The sequence below is a fragment of the Stegastes partitus genome, unplaced genomic scaffold, assembly GCF_000690725.1.
Source record: "Stegastes partitus isolate 25-593 unplaced genomic scaffold, Stegastes_partitus-1.0.2 Scaffold847, whole genome shotgun sequence".
NCBI lineage: Eukaryota > Metazoa > Chordata > Actinopteri > Pomacentridae > Stegastes > Stegastes partitus.
In genome coordinates, this window is record NW_007578578.1 from 111120 (window position 1) to 121747 (window position 10628).

Sequence of the window (10628 nt, forward strand, 5' to 3'; positions counted from 1 at the left end):
CAGTGACGCACGCACACGGAGCAGAAGAAAGAGGAAAACAGAGGAGGCAGAGTGGGAGTTTCGGGCCTCTTTCTGTGCTGTAAAACTTTATAGCGATCTGGGGCCCGGTTGCCATGGCAACGGGTTATACGAGCTTGACCGGGGGTGTGGATGTGAGCGGGGAGATGTGCCATTTGCACGAGTGTGTGAGTGTGTGTGTGTGTGAGTTTGTGTGTGTGTGAGTGTGTGTGTGTGAGTCCTCTGTTTATAATTATGGGGGAGAAAGAAGAGCGAGTGTGTGTGTTTGTGTAGAAATGAGAGAGAGAGAGATCAGTGGAATGTCACTTCTGAAAGCAGAAGGCTCCACAACACACACACACACACACACACACACACACACACACACAGCTAGGGTTTTACAGCAGGGCCCAACAAACCAGGCCCTTCACTCCGGGAGCTGAGAACCGGGACTGGACCGGGTGGTGGTGGTGTTGGGGGGTGGGGGGGTTGTTTCATCTGCACCACGGTGACTGACTGACTGACACAGCAGCTCAAACAAAGCCTGGACAGAGACAGAAGGAATAAAAGAAGAGCGCTCAGCGCCGTGCGTCATGCGTCATCCCGCCGCTCCGTCTCCACACCACGGTGAGTCTGAACTCTGTGGACCAGCCGCGTCCACGCTGCGTGCCATTTGGTGCTGACTTGTAGCTCAGGCAGGGAACAGAAGGATCGTGAGTGTGTGGGAGATCCACGCTGGAAGGACATGAGCTTAGCGTTAGCGTGGTGTCTGGACGCCACATGTGTTCCCATCCAGAACCCGAACAAAGACTATTTTTACCCGACATCCATTTGGGGTTTCATGTCATCGAAACATGTGGGATTTTTCTTTCTTTTCTTTTTTTTTGACTAAGAAGCTCAGAAAGCGTTTGTAGTTGTTGACTGTTGTCCCGACGGTCCGTTTAAACACTGATGTTGTGTTTGGGGCAGAAAGAAAAGCTGTGGCAGCTTTAATGTTTTAAACTGAGCTGATGACGCGTTTTAGAAATCAGACAAGAGATGGATGCAGACGTGATTGTTTTTGGGGTAAAACCTGCTTAAATCTGCCTGTTTGCTGCTGACAGCTGCTCTCATGCAGCAGCTCCAGTGTTTCTGTTACAGGAATCAGACTTCAAACCGTCTCTGTTGCGCATTTCAAAGTTCTAGTTTTTGGCAAAGGCAAGAGTTCTGACCTTGGGTGTTCAATAAAGTCGCAAAAAAGACCAAATGCATGAAGGGACAGGGACTGCTGTCACACATACAGCAGTCTGGATGGAAACTAAAGCAGAAGTCAACAAAGCAGGCTGAGTTAAAGGAAACAGCAATTTAAATGTATAATAACTATAGTGTTGTTTATGTTGGGTGGTCTGTGTTTGTAAAGGAACAGAGAACAGTCTACGGTTTATAAAGTTGTATATTTAAGGAAAGTAGAGCCGCAGGGACGTTTATGGTCGCATTGTTCCCTCTCAAGCAGATTTTTATTTGTATTTTTTAAAATATATTTTTCCTAAAACGTTTGGCCTTTAAAATAAAATGTTTTTTTAAAAAACATGTTAAAGCCTGAAAAGACAAAAAGTCCACATGTTGGAAATATTTATAGAAGTATATGTGTAGCCTGATGTTCACGGTGAAATCCACACAACGGAATTTATTCTATTTTATTTTATTTTATTAAATGTGAACCGTATAAAACAACTATTTCAGATTTTTTTTCAACTCTATCTACAAATTCTGTGTGTGTGTGTGTGTGTGTGTGTGTGTGTGTGTGTGTAGCTTCGCAGCAGAGTAGGGAGGTGTTTTAGGCACAGCAGCGACACTTGCAGGCAGAAGAGATGAACTGCACGCAGGTATCAGCTCCGGTTCGGTCATCAGGAGCCTGATATATGAACGGTGGTTCTGTTCTGGCTCCTCTGTTGGATCCTGTTGTCAGGTCCTTTTTAATGATTTAATAATCCTGTCGTTTCCCTGAATCTGATGCATCTCAGATTATTTACCACAGAATCAGTTCTGAATCATATAAACGTTTCCTTAAACACTGACAGTAAATATTACAGTTTTGTTTCAAGCCACCACCACAGTAAACATTAAAAACATCTTTCTAGTTTTGGACACTCATCTCCAGCTTTGATTCGTCTTCAGTCTGTTTCCATGAGGACAGACATAGTTTCCATAATTTCCCAGGACTGGGATAAATAATGCCAGGTTTAGATATGAGCTAAAAGTCAACATTTGGGACATTTTGCTGTGTTTGTTGTTTGGCTGTTTTGCCTGAATTCTGTTAATTATGTTCTGTCTGTTTTTAGATGTGTTGCCTGAATTTGTTTTAGTTTTTTCTTTAAACACTTTTTCAAACAGATTTTTTTAAATGTATTTTTTCCTTTAATATTATCAACAGAGTTTTAATTTCATGATGTAAATTCCCTGATTTGACTTTTTTGTGGCCTCTTTAAACTAAACTGGACTGAATTTTTTACACCAAGTCAGAAACATGACGTTTATTTTTGATCTTTTCAGCTGACAAACAGTTTTGTTCCTCAAACACCGAGCAGGAGACAATTCTTTAATCCTGATTGGTTAAACACAAACCTAAACTTGTCACACATTAAGCTGCTTTTTTCTCTTTTTAGTGAACGTTTAAAGGAGTTCCTGCATCATTTCACTTCAGTAGCTCAGCTCGAAATGTTCTCTTCACGTTTCCATGAGTCTAAAACAAACTGCAGCAGGAACTTTTTGTCCTGTTTTACATTCCTCAGCAACATAAGAACACTTCACAGGGCATCCACTATCTGAGAGCGATGCAGGGCCTGATCGGAGGGGAAATTCCACAGCGGGCTGCTGCGCTGTAATTGGATGCAGCTTTGCGCTCAGGCCGCCGCCGCCTGAAACACGCGTGGATCTCGTTTGAAGCGGCGGTGAATTACGAACAGGGAGCGCTTTTAATGGAGCCCGCAGTGCCATTACTGATAAATAAATAAAGGAGGAAGTACACGTCAGCGCTCTGGGGGCGTGGCCTGCCCGTGAACCTCACACTGCCATTGGCCGCAGAACAGGAAGCGATTCCTGCCAAACTCTGTCTCTGCCCTCATCAACCCAAAATATGCCCCCCTCCACCTCCTCCTCCTCCTGCTGCTCATGATGTTCCCTCAGCAATGTCAGCGCGCACTGAAGGTGTGTGAACATTAACTCTTTAATGGACCCAGCAGCTCCAAGCAGCTCACACCACCGGCTGCTCCAAAATGTCTCCAGACTCGTTGCGCGTGTGGACGATGCGCGAAGAGCAGCAGCAGCACCTCGAGCTACACACCCTGGATGTCACCCCGGTGTCAGCCGCCGCCAGGTGGACACGTGATCCGAACAGATCCTGCATCAAGGCATCATGATGGAGCACCGAAACGCGTCTCCGGGTTCTTCCACAGCGCACGTGCTCAGCGCCAGCAGCATTCCAACAAAAAGGACCACTCCCCTCCTCAGGTACGGACAGCCCGGGTCCAGCAGCCCGGCCAGGGAGGCTTCAGGAAGCCTGGTTCTGGACTTCAGTCTGCTCAACATCACAGCTGCGACGCAACTCTTCTTCACTCCATCATCCAACAAGTCCTCCTGCGCTACAGCCGCAGCTGCGCGCTCTGGATCCGTCCCGTCGTCTGCCTGCCCCACATGCCGCCGGATTACGAGCAGTGACGAAGATGTCAGTCGGTTCTGGTCCAAAAACAGCCGCTGGATGAGGTGCAGCAGCAGCAGAGAGGAGGAAGAAGAGGAGGAGGAGGAGGAGGAGGAGGAGGAGGAGGGCGGCCTGGTGGAGGAAGAGGAGCCAACAAATAGGAGCTACAAGGTACGGGGAGGTGGAGAGGATGCGCAAAGGAGGAGAAGTGAGAGAAAGGGAGGATTATGTGTGTGGTGGAGGGCTGATTAAACATGAAAGGTGGATGATGTGAGGAAGAGGAAGGAGAGTGGAAGAAGGGAGAATGAAAACAGAAAGGGGGAGGAGACTCAGGGAACAACAGATGGAGGTGGACTGTTAAAAAAACGAGCCGGTGTGGCACAAACAGGAAAGCAGCAGCAGCAGACGGGCCGGACGGGGGGCGGTGGTGTCAGGGAGCTCGGCCATGGCAGCAGCCGGAGGGGGGGAGGCTGTTTGGTCTGGAGGCGAGACAAGGTGACTCCTCTGCTCTCCTTCCTGTCTGCCGCGCTCTGCCCGTCTCTGGCCGTCTCTATTTGGTTTTATGGCGGGCTCTTAAAGACAAAGAGAGCCATTTTGCCACTTCTCTCCCTGAAATGAATTTATTGCTCTGCCAGGATGGAATGGCCTTCTTCCCGCGTCCAGCAGACGGACAGCAGGAGCCGAGCGAGCAAACTGTAGGAAAACCCAAACACAGAGACGTTTGTCCCGGTTCTGCTCGCCTGTGGTTCCGCTCAGAAAAAACAATAAAACATTCCGTCCTATTTGGACTCATTCTGTAAAAAATAAAAATAAAACTAAAAATAAAAATAAAATAGGCAACTAAAGAATTATTATAGAATAAATTAACAGTTAAATTCAAATAACAGGTTTAGAAGTCTAAGGTTTTATTTTTTGCGTGGAATCCAACACACACACACACACACACACACACACACACACACACACACACACAGCTGATTATTAAACATCTATGTCTCCATTTTTTTAAATAAATGTAATTAATGCAGCAGATAGGTGCAGATTCCATTTTTAATGAATGAGAGGTTTCTTTCCTTCTCAGGCTACAACACGGTTCGGGGGTTCGGGTTCCAGCCGAACCAACAAACACCTTCTGATTCTTTCTTAGTTCTAAAGCTGCGCTGTTTTTTATTTATTTTTTTTTTCTTCCTTTAAACTTTAAAATCTATTTTTTAAACCAGACAAACTGCAGGTTTTTGTCAGTTTGGCGCCTTTATTTACAGAAGATTAAATCTGTTCTCTTGCTTATTTTAGCTGAACCGAATCTGGACCACGGGCCGAGTTTAACTGCTGCCAGCTGCTTCATTTTTAAGTCTAACTTTATATTTTACATTTGCCTCAGATAGACTCCTGTATTTTTGTTTAAAAACTAAAATAAATTAAAATACATAAATACAACAATAGGATGTAATAAATCCGTTTCCTTGGATCAGAGCTGGAGTTCAGTGGCTGTGATGGTGAGTTTAAATAGTGAAGAAAACATTTTTAAATATTTAAAAAATCAGTAATTTCCCAGGCCTGGGATGAATGAAATATTTTTCTGTTCTGTTCTGAAACTTTGTGCAAACGCGCGTTCGTTTGACTGTTTTTGTTTTGTTTTGTTTTTTTACAGCATCCCATAATATGCACCATAGGACTGTACAAATACGTTCTGATTGTATCTGTGCGGCTCAGAGAAGCTCAATAAAACGGGATTTAAACCTGGTGCAGTAAAACAAACGACGTGCACATGATCTTCCTGCCGCAGCGCGCAGTTATTTATGAATTCTCTGATTTAACCTTCAGATCCGCGGCTGAGAGAGAAACCAGAGATCCTCGGGCAGGAATCGTGGGATGGGAGCGATGTCACCGTAAATTATAATTATTAAACCATAGGTTTCGGTCTAAAACGAGTCTGAGTGCTCACAGAAAGGGAAAGTTGAGGTTTAATCCCTGCTGCTGCTCTCAGCTGTGCGCCGCTCTGCGCGCTGTGGGAGCGTGTTGGTGGAAGACAAAGAGGCCGAGCGGGTTGTTGGCTAAATATGGCGACCTGTGGATGTATGAAACTGATCTTAGGCTCGAGTAAAACAAATGTAAAAATTGTGGAAACAGCTGGGAGAGGATTCCCCGATGTCACAAATAGCGCGAGTGTGTGTTTTCTGCCGTGACTCGGGTTGAAGGCCGCGCGTAAAGGCGCGCTGAGTCTCTCCAGGACGCACTAAATCAACAATAAATAAATAAATGAATAAATAAATAAAATGAACTAATCTGTGTTCATGTGGTGGACCGGTACCGGCTGCTCCTCTGGTTTTTATTCAGTAATCTGTCTCGTGTCTGCTCCTCAGATCCTTCATGTATTTATGATCCGCGTTGTTTACTCGGAGCCGTTTGTTGTTCTGCTGCTGATCCACATCTGATTGGTTTAATTCTACCAGAATCATAAACTCAGGATTAACGCCATCATTCAGTAACGTGATGCTGAGCTTCGTGTTGTCATAAATATTAGGCTCCTCATCCAAATATTATCAGCAGCGTGACGTGATTTGCAGCCGCTGAACGTTTCAGCGGATTTCTGTGGAAGCGACGGAATAAAATCAGCAAACACGGATTCCTGGTTTTATTTGTTGTGCTGCTGCGTCTCAACAAACTTCATCCGTATCGTGTGTGTGTGTGTGTGTGTGTGTGTGTTCATCAGACACAAGATGAAAATGAACTCTAACCAGGTCTGCGCCTTTTTCCAGACCAGAAGGAAGAAATAGAACAACTTGTTCCGTGTAAAGAACGTTAAACTGACGTTGTTCTGTGGTTCTATGTTGTCTTATTTATTTCTTATCAAACACGTACATGATGAGTGTTTAAATTATAATTATCCTACATAATTGTTATAATTATTATTAGTTTCATAAAAATTAACTAAAAGTAAAATGTTGTCCCGTTAAATTAAAAGCTGACTGTTGGATTTAGTTTCTTTATAATTTCTTGTTTTGCTTTATTTTAATCATTTTAAATGATCAGAGCGTCTCTGCTGCTCCCAGATGAGGCCGCGGGTCTCGGTGGCGGACTGCCCGCCTCTCGGCGCCTCCTTGTCGGCCAGAGCCGACAGGAACAGGCGCTGTTCTCCCAGCGAGCAGCGAGGCTCTGGAGCAGCAGAAGGAAAATGGGTTCAACCTGTACCTGAGCCGACAGCGCCGCCTGGAGATCAACACGAGCGTCGACCTGACCGGCGTCCAGGTGATGATCCAGCTGCAGGACCTGAGGATGAAGAACGAAGCGCCGCAGCTGCATCACCTCCAGCATCCAGGATCTTCTTCCAGCGCGCACTGCAAGGAGCCGGAGAGGATGAGGAGGAGAGGATGAGGAGGAGAGGATGAGGAGGAGAGGAGCTGTGGCTGGAGCTGGAGCTGCTTATGGACACACAGCAAACACACCGGGAACGAGCTGCAGCTCCGTGACACGGACAGGACGAGGCTCAGCGGAACAAGCTCAGGTCATCTGACCTTGTGCTGTTTCTGTGGGGAAGTGGAGAAGGACAGTCTGACATGACGGTGGACATCAGATGGAAGCTGCTCCTGCTGCTTTCCAAACACTGGAGCTTTTTTTTCTTTTTTTGGATGCAGTTGTGAACATGATAAATTCCGTCTCTGACCTGAACTCCTGCTGCGGACGGCGGTACTTGGGCCTGCTGGACGGTCCAAGGCGGAGCAGAGGAACCGAGCCGGAGCCGTTTGTGAGGAAGGAGACGCTTCAGAGGGAAGTTCAGGCTCATGGTGGGCTGCTGGCTGCTTCTCTGTTTCTGATTCTCTGCTCGTCGCTCCACGTTCCTCTCCTAAAAATATACCTCATGTGCTTTTTAAATTATCTGTATTTATTTATTTCTCTATTTTCCATCCAGGCAGCCCGGAGCCGGCGGCCTTCAGCTCCCGGTGAGTTTCTGCCTTTTTGTTTTTCTCTGTGCCAGAGGCAGGATGTTGTTCAGGGAGAAGGCCGCGTGATGGCTGCTGACTGGACATCATCACTTTATTTATCATTCATTCAGGTCTGAAGGGTGTCCAGGAATCACGTAAACAGCATTTATAAACGGCCTCCAACAGTCTGACGCTGCTTCATAAATTCATTCCAACTCATTCACACCAGTGCTGGAGCCGTGCTGTAGAATTAACTGAATTATGAACTATTTTAAATCCAAGCAGCTCTCCTGCACTGCTTTTTAAATTAAAACATATTTCAGACAATCCTACAACCTTTCTATATTATCAAAATAAAACTTTTTCTTTAACTATATATATTATATATTTATACTCAAACAAACTGATTGTCTTCAACATTTTAAGCATTAATATTATCACAGAATAATTAAAAGCACATTTTAAATGCTGCCACTCATTAGCCATACACTCAGAATAAATGATTAATGCTTCAACCTCCTGATGGCAGAACATCAACATCCGGCTTCAGATGAAACCAACATCTTTATTCTCCTGCTGGCCTTGAATTGTTCCTTAAAATTAATTATCACTGGAATCAGCCTGTGCTGAGTTTCATAATGCTGAATAGTGAAAGAACATTTCAGTGTCTTTACTCAGAAGCTTTAAACAGTTTTTAACATTTCAAATAAAACGTTTTCAGCCTGAAATAAAAAAACAGGAAGTTTAAGAAAAGTCCATGAATTTAAAAACTGTGATAATTTTAATGAACCTCGTTGAATTCTTTTAAAGCAGCTGCTGTGAGCTCTGCTAATGGAGGTGTTTCTGCCTTTAACACGCTGGAATCCCATAATTATGACATGCAGTAATTATGCATCCAGAAGCCTGTGTGTTTGTCAGCTCAGGAGAAATTAGCAGCTGTAATTTGACTTAAAATAAACCAGCCTGTGAGTCAGAGAGAGTTCAGCCATGAGGCACGAGCAGTCCGCTTTATAAACCGTCTTATGTGAAATAAATACGAGGCTTTTCCCTTTTTAATTATTCCTGTGTAGAATATTTAGACGAATGGCAAAACGTGAAAACACAACCAGCAGCAGAGCTAATGCTAATGCTAACACTAGGACTAGTGCTGGAGCTGCTGTGGTCCCAGCAGAGGTGATGCAGCAGGATCATCAGTCACAGCAGCACAAGTGTCTAAATCACACTCATTTCACGTTTGTGCTGAAGGAGGGAATCACAGATCGTCTCTGTTGTTTTCTACGGAGTGGATTTTGTGACTCACTCTGGTGTGTGTGGGAAACATGTTTCCTGTGAGAGCTTTCTAATTTCTATTTCTGAATTTTGAAAAGTTCCACTTCCCGTTCCCTGAAGCCGGAGCTACAGATGGTGCGTTAGGTCCAGCTCAGAGAGGCCCGGATCCAGAGGCTTCACTGTCTGGTCAGTACAAACAGGAGACACTGATTCAGATGACTGAGATTATCACAGCAGTACACTCAGACAATAATAAAGATTATAGGAAGGAGTTCCAACCAATTAAATGTTGTTCTTTTAGCACTGAGGAATTCTGGTGGACCGGTTCCATTGGCTTGGCTTGGACCAGCTTTACTTCTGTGAACATTAGATGGGCCGACCCGGTTTAATGAAGTCAGGCGCAGCTCTGGGAAATAAGCTGAATGAACACGAGTATATTGAGTCGGACCTACGAGCTGCTTGCTGCTGATTAAAGACGTTTAATTGGTGGAAATACTTCTGATCATATTCTACAGTTGACTTTTGAGCAGATCGACTCCGTTTATGAATCAAATAAATGTGCGGTTGTTGACTATCATGCAGAAACATGATTTAATCGTGTGCATCCTGTAAACATGGATGCTAAACACGCTACGTTAGCATCAGTGCTGCTAGCAGTAGCAGCAGCATTACTGCTAATAATGCTGGCTTCACGTCAGAAGCTGCTCGGTTGCATTCGAGGCCTGAATGAAGCATCACAGCTTCCTAACGGTGACATCAGGCTTTATGGCGGCCATCAGACGCTCTGATCGGCCTGCAGTCAGGGCTCCTGTGGTCGCTGCATTTCTCTTTATAGACACAGTAAATAACTGTTGTCCTGCTTCCTGACTGATCTGGGTTAATGGTCGGAGTGGACTCGGCTCTAGACTATCATCTTACAGCACATATCTGCCCTCCTGACTGGGCCGGGCTGAGCTGCTGGGAGTCCAAACAATAGGAAACGGTTCTAAACGTTGCTCCGGTCAGAAACGTGAACCCGTTGGGATGGCAGAACCCCCCCATGGTCCTCACCCTGACCGTCACCCTGCTGCAGCGCCGGCTGAATGTGACACTCTGAGCTGTTGTGTTGCATGAGAAGCGACCCACAGGGCTTCAGCGCCGGGCTTTGATCAGGAACACATGGCTGAACTTCCTCTGCTGCAGCGATGGCCAGCTGCTGTCCGTTTGTGAGGAGAGGAAAAGAAAAGGCGCAGAGCTAAAGGAAAGCCATGCCGACTGTAACTCACTGGAGGGGGGAGAGAGAGAGACAGGCGGGAAAACAGGAGGAAATAAACAAGAGCAGTAAATGGAAGAGGAGAGCAGAGGACAGTCATAAAGAGGGAGGGAGGAGGACGGTTCCCGTGCTGCAGGTCTGCAGGCGCCATGTTGAGACGGCAGCCGTTGTGCAGCGCCACGCTGTCTCCGGCTGCCTCGCTGCACGTCTGCATGGCGCTTTGCTTTCCTCTGTCTCTCTCCCACCTTTACTTTTTACCACGGGGGTAATTGACCAACCAGTTTATTGGTGGTTGGAGGAAGTGGAGGAGGCGGTTGTACAAGTGGTGTGTGTTACTGCATAGTGTGGTTTTACGGTGGCCGAATTGCCCCTCATTGCCTATTGGTGGTCAACAAAAGACACTCCAAAGGAAGGTTTGCGCCTCCTGGAAAGTCTGCCTCCTTTGTGGTGCTTCCTGTCTGTTGTGTTCTGCTCTTAACGTCAGCTTTATCTCCACAACGCACACGACAGA